This window comes from Equus quagga, chromosome 2, assembly GCF_021613505.1.
Source record: "Equus quagga isolate Etosha38 chromosome 2, UCLA_HA_Equagga_1.0, whole genome shotgun sequence".
In the NCBI taxonomy this organism is placed as follows: Eukaryota; Metazoa; Chordata; class Mammalia; order Perissodactyla; family Equidae; genus Equus; species Equus quagga.
The window spans coordinates 112,309,684-112,318,543 of NC_060268.1; the positions used below are offsets into that span (position 1 = coordinate 112,309,684).

The following is an 8,860-nucleotide window of genomic DNA, read 5'->3' on the forward strand; positions in this document are numbered from 1 at the left end:
TTATAAAAACAGACATGAAATAAGACTTGCATGCAAAGAAAAAGTCATACACAATTATAGAAGAGTCAGAGGCTTACAAATATCAAACAATCCACAGTATGCAACTAAGACGAGTAAATGTCAAACAGAGCGATGGCATGTATTCCTAAAAGAATAATAGTGTGTTTCCAATATTAAGCCAAGAATAAGGGCAGGTTATAATATATGAGATATACTAGAAAATGTGTTTGTTGTTTATCTGAAATTCAAGTGAAGCTATCTGTATTTTAACTAGCAACCCCACTAGCAAGTCGTTGTAAGAGCTTTGGAGTCTTTTCTGTGAGTTGGGGAATCGTCTGAGTAATGGAGTAATATAATCAGACTTAAGTTTTGAAAAATCACTCTCCTCCCAAGAAGTAACCACTTTTTATTAATTTTTGGATTAGTTTTCCGTTGTTTTCTTTGCAAAATATAAGCAAATATGCATGTATGTATATTTTTATTTCTACCTCTCTTTTAATGAAAGATTACTCAAAAGGTAACTCACTTAGTAATCTATCCTGGTATTTTGTTGAGGATTTTCATGGATGGACCTTGAGGGTATTATGATAAGTGAAATGAACCAGAGGGAGAAAGTCAAATACCATATGATCTCACTCATAAACAGAAGATAAAAACAACCACAAACAAACACATAGAGACAGAGATTGGATGGATGGTTACTAGAGAGGAGGGGGGAAGGGGGAGGACGAAAGGGGTGATTTGGCACATGTGTGTGGTAATGGATGGTAATTAGTTTTTGGGTGGTGAACACGATGTAATCTACACAGAAATCCAAATTTAATTATGTACATCCAAAATTTACATAATTTTATAAACCAATGTTACCACAATAAAAATAAATGAATAAAAACCAATCTATCCTGAACTTGACTCCAAAGGTAGAGATGGGATTGAAAAAGAAGCCAATGAGACATATATTAAATTATATATTCCCTTGTCTATATTAAATACCTTTAAAAGATTGCTTTTTCAGTTTGGGGAATGATTAAAACCAAAAATGAAAATATATTTAATGTAGAGTCACACTCTTTTATAACCATATTACAAACTGCTACTCAGCCATTTTAGCTTAGCCATTTTTGTTAATAAAGAATATAAAATTTTAAATTCATTAAAATCTTATTTCATCTTCATCTTATTTTCTGTAAGGTACATAATATTGCTGCTGTTTATGAATGTAATTAATGATAGTTAACTATGTGAGAAATAGATAAATGCATAAATAAATGGAGAAGTTCTTATGCTTGAACTATTTTACTGATGGGAGATACAACCAGAACAGTTTAGAATCTACTCTGAATGTATAATTTAATTTATTCTCTTACTTTTGTCCAGTACACTTTCTTATAAATCTAAAATTATCATTCTCCAACACTATAAACCTATTTCTTATTCTTATACACAAGTTTGACTCCTTCATGTGACCCAATTTTTCTGTCACCAAGATTGAATTCTATGACTAAATTTTGTACAGTTTCCATAATGAAAAGATCAGGTTACATCAGATGCACTTTCAGAAAGAGAAATTGTATTTAGACTGCTTTCAAAACTTCTTGGGTTCAAATGCATTTCTATTTAGATGGTACCATAAATAGAGTGGTTATCAATCTTGATATCTATCTATTAAGACACCGTGGAAAGAGAAGACATCATCTTACCTTGCAGTTTGGAGGATTTTTATTTTATAGAACAGCACGTCTATGACATTTACTCCCATCTGATCACCATGTTGTTCCTTTATACCACCACTGCGTCCCTGTAATTCTTTTGCTTGAGTGACAAGACTTAACATATTGATTTCTTGCTGACAGAAGAGGGAAATTGCATCAGTGAGTAATCTTTTCATCACTCTGATAAACAATTGTTCTTAGTTGCTAAATTGCCAAAGACATTTCAAAATTCTTTCAAGACTACATTGTAATCAAGTACCAGAGAAATAACTGGGTGAGGGAAGAAAGGAGATGAGATTCTTCCTTAATGCTTTGTAGAGCACTTCATCTTTTTGTTTATTTGTTTTTTGAGGAAGATTAGCCCTGAGCTAACAACTGCCACCAATCCTCCTCTTTTTGCTTAGAAAGACTGGCCCTGAGCTAATATCTGTGCCCATCTTCCTCTATTTTTTTATATGTGGGACACCTGCCACACCATGGCTTGCCAAGCAGTGCATATGTCCCCACCCGGGGTATGAACCGGCAAACCGTGGGCCACCAAAGTGGAATATGCAAACTTAACCGCTGCACCACCAGGCTGGCACCAGAGCACTTTATTTTTATATTTAGCTATTTTATTTTTTATTTTTGAAAATGTATTGAGGAATATTTTGAGCACAACAAATTGCATTAATTTAAAGAATACATTTTGAAGAGCTTTGCATATTTATTCACCTGTGGGGGGAAAAAAAAAACCCGGCACAAGAAAATAAAGACCATTTCCATCACTCCCCAAAATTTTCTCATGCTACTTTGTGGTCTGTTTCTCCTATTACTCCAAGCTCCAGCCAACCACAATCTGATTTTTGTCAGTAAAGATTAGTTTACTTTTAGCAGAATGATATAGAAATAGAATCACATAGTATTACCCATTTCTGTCTGATTTCTTTGTCAGCAAAATCTTTTTAAGATTTACTCACATTATTATATTTATCACTAGTTCATGCTTTTTTATTGATAGAATTTATTTTATTCTTTTCCCTTCCCGAGGAGTATTTCATTGTATGGTTATATTGCATTTCGTTTATTCATTCATCTGTTGATAGGTATTTAAGTTACCAGATTTAGACCATTATAAATAAAGCTGCCATAACCATTCACGTGCCAGTCTTGGTGGAGATGTGTTTTCATTTTCTTGGGTGAATAAGTAGCAGTGGAATGGATAGGTCATATAGTGGGTGTAATTCAACTTTCTGAGAAACTGGTCAACAGTTTTACATTTCCACCAGGACTATATGAGAGATCCAATAATTCTACCTCCTCATATATACTTGACATCTTCACGTCTTTTAATTTGATTTATTCCAGTGAGTGTGTAGTGCTACATCTTTGTGGTTTCACTGGTAATTCTTCATGTGGAGAGGGACTGCAGGTGGCCTGTAGTCAAGACCCAGAAAGAAAATGTGGCTCTTAGTTGTATACCTCAAGGAATGAATTCTGCCAACAGCCACTTGTGTTGGGAAGTAGACATTTGCTTAGTCAAGCCTCAGATGAAACCACATCCCTGGCTAAAACCTTGATTGTGGCCATAGATAAGTAATTGATGAAGTATCTGTTCAAGTGTTTTGTCCATTTCTAAAGTGGTAAGTTTTTATTGTGGTAAAATATACATAGCACAAAATTTGTAATTTTAAGTGTACGATTCAGTGCATTCGGTATATTCACAATGTTGTCCAACCATTCACTATCCATTTCCAGAACTTTATCACTATCCCAAAGGGAAAGCTGCACCCATTAAACATTATCTCCCCATGTCCCTCTCCCCTCAGGCTTCTTGTAAATACTATTTTTCTCTAAAAATTTGCCAGTAGCTTTTTCCGCGCTGCCCGGCGAGGGGTCCATACGGCATTGTTCTGGGTTCCCGTCGTAACTTAAAAGGGAAGCTTTCACAATGTCCGGAGCCCTTGACGTCCTGCAAATGAAGGAGGAGGATGTCCTCAAATTCCTTGCAGCAGGAACCCACTTAGGTGGCACTAACCTTGACTTCCAGATGGAACAGTACATCTACAAAAGGAAAAGTGATGGCATCTACATCATAAATTTGAAGAGAACCTGGGAGAAGCTGTTGCTGGCAGCTTGTGCCATTGTTGCCATTGTAAACCCAGCTGACGTCAGTGTCATATCCTCCAGGAATACTGGACAGCGAGCTGTGCTGAAGTTTGCTGCTGCCACTGGAGCCACTCCTATTGCTGGCCGCTTCACTCCTGGAACCTTCACTAACCAGATCCAGGCAGCCTCTGGGAACCGAGACTTCTGGTGGTAACTGATCCCAGGGCTGACCACCAGCCTCTCACAGAGGCGTCTTATGTTAACCTGCCTACCATTGCTCTGTGTAACACAGACTCTCCCCTGCGCTATGTGGACATCGCCATCCCATGCAACAATAAGGGAGCTCACTCTGTGGGTCTGATGTGGTGGATGCTTGCCCAGGAAGTTCTGCGCATGCGGGGTACCATCTCCCGTGAACACCCATGGGAGGTCATGCCTGATCTCTACTTCTACAGAGATCCTGAAGAGATTGAAAAGGAAGAGCAGGCTGCTGCTGAAAAGGCTGTGACCAAGGAGGAATTTCAGGGTGAATGGACTGCTCCTGCTCCTGAGTTCACTGCTACTCAAACTGAGGTTGCAGACTGGTCTGAAGGCGTGCAGGTGCCCTCTGTGCCTATTCAGCAGTTCCCTACTGAAGACTGGAGTGCTCAGCCTGCCACTGAAGACTGGTCTGCAGCTCCCACTGCTCAGGCCACTGAGTGGGTAGGAACAACCACTGAGTGGTCTTAAGCTGTTCTTCCACAAACTCGGAAAATGGAAATAAGGTTGACGGAAAATAAACAAGTTTCTAAAAAAAAAAAAAAAAATTTGCCAGTTCTAGATACTTGACATAAGTGGAATCATATAATCTTTGTCCTTTTGTTTCTGGCTTGTTTCACAAAGCATAGTGTAGTCAAGCTTCCTTCATGTTTTAGAATGCATTGGAATTTCAGCGCTGTGGCTAAATAAGATATCTTTAGTCATGTCCTCACAGACAACCATGCAAAGTTGATGTATGCAGATAAAAATGAAAATATACATCACTTGTCAAAGGTTGAATTGCTTCCTCCAAAAGATATGTTGAAATCCTAACCCTTGGTTCCTTGAGATGTGACCTTATTTGGAAACAGGGTCTTTATAGATGTAATTAATTTTAGATAAGGTCACTAGGCTGGGCCCTAATCCAATGTGATTGTTGTCCCTATAAGAAGAGGAAAGTGCCACTTGTAGAGGCACATGGGGGAGAAGGCCATGTGATGACAGAAGCAGAGATGGGAGTGATGCAGTTGCAAACCAAGGACTGCCAAGCAATAACGACCACCACCAGAAGCTGAGAAGAGACGAAGACACATTCTACCTATAGTCTCCAAGGTGTTCTGGCCTTGTGGACACCTTAGTTTTGTACTTTTACACTGTAGAACTGTGAAAAAATAAATCTGATTGTTTTATGCCATCCAGTTTGTGGTACTTTGTTAACACCGGCCCTAAGAATCTAATATTCCAAGTTAGTAGGTTTTTTGTTTGTTTGTTTTATTGCAAGGGAAGTGTTGCCCTCAGCTAACATCTGTTGTCAATCTTCCTCCTTTTTTCCCCTTTCCCTCCACCAAAGCCCCGGTAGATAGTTGTGTATAGTTGTGAGTACTTCTGGTTCTTCTATGCGAGCCATTGCCACAGCATGGCTACTCACAGACAAGTGGTGTGCTTCCACCTCTATGAACCAAACCCAGCCTGCTGAAGTGGAGTGCATTGAACTTTAACCCCTAGGCCATCAGGGTTGGCTCAGCAGTTTTATTTTTAAATGGGATTAAATGTGATCCATTTTGTTATTTTCATTGTCTCTATTTTCAAATATTCTTTACTGATCATACATTTATAATAAAATAAAATGAATAGTTTTTAAAGAAAAATAAAAGAATTAAAACTTTTAAGATTCTACTATGCTAAAATGACCATTTAGCATTTTTAAAAACTCTTTAGCATTTACTTTTCTTTATATTTCTATTAATCTGATCTTTCTATTATTATATTCCAATTGAAGAAGTATTTGTGTATGAATTTCTCTTCTGCCAGCACGCAAGCTGAAGGAGAGAGCTCCTGTCTCTTCCCACTGCCTGGTAGCCAGAACAGAGTATCAGACTCAGGCACACTAAGATGCTCCTTCTCAGGATGGTGGGCCTGAATCAAGGGGGGCAATGGTGGAAGCACCGAGAGGTTTCATCCAGAGTGGTTTGGGTCGTGCCCGACTCTGACAGTATATTGTGCAGCAATATTAGCAGCATCTTGATCAGTCAGTCCTTGTTTAAGTCAGTAATTCTTGCTGCTTTTTGAACTTCCAAAATTACCTTGGTATTTCCTTAGCTTCTGAATCCAGTACTCCAGACCCCTATTGATTCTGTGAGCTCCAAATATCTCTTCAATTAATTCGTCTTTCTGGCTAAAAAACATCAGAGTTGTTTCAGTGTTGTAGCTCTTACAGGTACACATGTATGAAAAGTTCTGAGATTCCAGATTTCTCAGCAATACTGCCACCAAGATATTTCAGATTCTGAATTTCTATACAGCATTTATTGAAGATTATTTTTATGTATCCCCAGAGAAATGTTTAAATAAAATTACTCACTTTTTTAAATTAGAGGGTGGCAAATTAACTAATTTGACTAAATATTTTTGTTGATTCAATACTAACATTGTCGTTGAGGAGAAAAGTTCATAAAATCTTTAAAAGGCACATTGAATACAATTACTGGGATACTTAGAAGATGTTCTCATAAGATAAAAAAGATGTAAGTGATGGAAAACTACTAAAAGCCGGTTTCCTGGGTCTGTTTTAAAGAAGTAGAATTGAGAATGAGAAAAAGAAAAGTAATTTAACCTATATTCCTGAACACATTCTGCAGCCCTTGTCCCAAGATACAGTATATGAAAAATGGAGAGGTTTCATTACAGATATGAGTCTAGGGAAGATAGTCCTGAGGTCTTTGGACTGGGAGCTGTGACACAGAACTTATGTTTATATGTGAAAAAATAACATCAGAGCTATGTAGAAAAAATAACTTTATAAATATCCCTTTAGCTAAAGAATTGTCATAAATCAAAAAACAGATTATAAAGAAACAAAAGCATTTCTTTAGGGAAATGATTCTCTAATAATCCATAACTTCTAGTTGATGTGTGTATGTGTGTTAAATATACTCATATAAATGTCTCTTTAGTCATTTATTTTCTGGATTCCACCTGATACACTGTTACTTGATTAATTTCCTTTCAGTACCACTAATGTATGTACACATCTCTGCTGCACTTTGCAAAATTCCAAATAAACTCTATACTTATAAGCTTGGCATGCATATTCTTTAATATTCTGAGCTCAAACTATTTGTTTTTTTTTTCAGTTTTATCTTCCACTTATTCTATTAAACCAATCTTTGAGATCCCTACTTGGATCATGTGTCAGTCTTCCTATGCCTCGATCCGATCCTACTCTTTGTTTGAGGACTAACTGGAATTCCCTCCGCTGATTTGCTCCCTTCCCTCTCAAGTGAAAGGTCATCTCGCTCATATTTGGAGACCCACTCTACCTCATCGGTCTGTTTCTTGTGGCACTAGCCATGTTCCTCCCTGTCATTATAGCGTTCATCTACCTGGCTCCTGAAAGCATAACCTAATGGACATTTACTGAGTTGGCCATGTACATGGTCATAACATATCTCTTGCATGTGATTATTTCTGTGTCCCTTTTTTTGGCATGCTATTTTCAAATATAGACCAGAGACCATACCATCTTCCTTTCATGCACTGTGGTGGCCAAGTGCTTCCAACATAATGTTAGCTGAATGAAATAACTGGGAAAAACGTATGTCTTTGGTTCGCTCCATGCTACACTAACATTGCATCTGACAAAATGACAGTTGATCAAATTCAGTGGGCTCCAGGCTTCTGATTGGTTCCCTGAGCATACAAAAACAGCAGTTAAGAATACAATTCTTAATCATCTGATAACTCAAAGTATTGGCTGGAGGTTTATTTTTCTTTGCATAGAAGCTTCAAGCCAATGCTTTATATTCTAAATGAAAATTAACCTAAATAATTAGATATTGCTTCTATATAATAGTTGAGTTTAATTAGGCTAAGTATGCTTTTCTCTGATTCCTTTTTCTTCAGATGGTACAAATTAAGTGTATGAGGGTAGACATTAAAGACATGAATACTCCATGAATACTAGAGTCCCACAAAATAGAGAATACCAATTCTCTGAAAGCAAGATATGGTATTTAAATATGAGTTTACTGTCATTTGAATGGAGTAAGTGTGGTGGACGCAGTGTATTGTTTGACTGAACAGCCATTCTGACCCCATTTCAATGAACTAAACTAAAAAAAAAACCTGAGCAAATAACAAAACTAAGATCAAAAGAACCCTACAGTTCCCAGAAGACCTTGAAATGCAAAATAACCAATAAGTTATAACCTTCAGCAATTCAAGGTTTTTTTTTTTTTTTTTGAGGCAGTTTAGCCCCGAGCTAACTGCTGCCGATCCTCCTCTTTTTGCAGAGGAAGACTGGCCCTGAGCCAACATTTGCGCCCATCTTCCTCTATTTTATATGTAGGACGCCTACCACAGCATGGTTTTTGCCAAGTGATGCCATGTCTGCACCCAGGATCCGAACTGGCGAACCCCGGGCCGCCGAAGCAGAATGTGAGAACTTAACCGCTCTGCCACTGGGCCGGCCCCTATAATCAAACTTTTAAGTATTAGCCTTTTATTAACTTTTAAAGCAGAATGTTTAAAATTATTTACATATCTTATGATGCTCAATAAACACCCTTATATACTTCTGCAAGTAGGTCTATAGGATACATTTCTAACAGTGAAATTTCTGAATAAAAAGCACATGACATTACTCTTTTATTGATATTGACACTTTTCCTCCAAATATGTTTCACCAATTTATACTTATATTTGTGAGTATATGTTTAATCATGTCGTATCCAGAAACATGTGTTATCAAGCTTAAAACAAATTTCCTAGTCTTCCATATAAAGAATTAGACTTCTCTCTCTCTCTTTTTCCCCAGGTATATC

General features: G+C 37.4%; 1 pseudogene; it reads left to right on the forward strand.

The window, feature by feature from the left end:
- Positions 1-3,574: 3,574 nt before the first annotated feature.
- LOC124235647 (40S ribosomal protein SA-like) lies at positions 3,575-4,569 on the forward strand (annotated as a pseudogene).
- Positions 4,570-8,860: the final 4,291 nt, after the last annotated feature.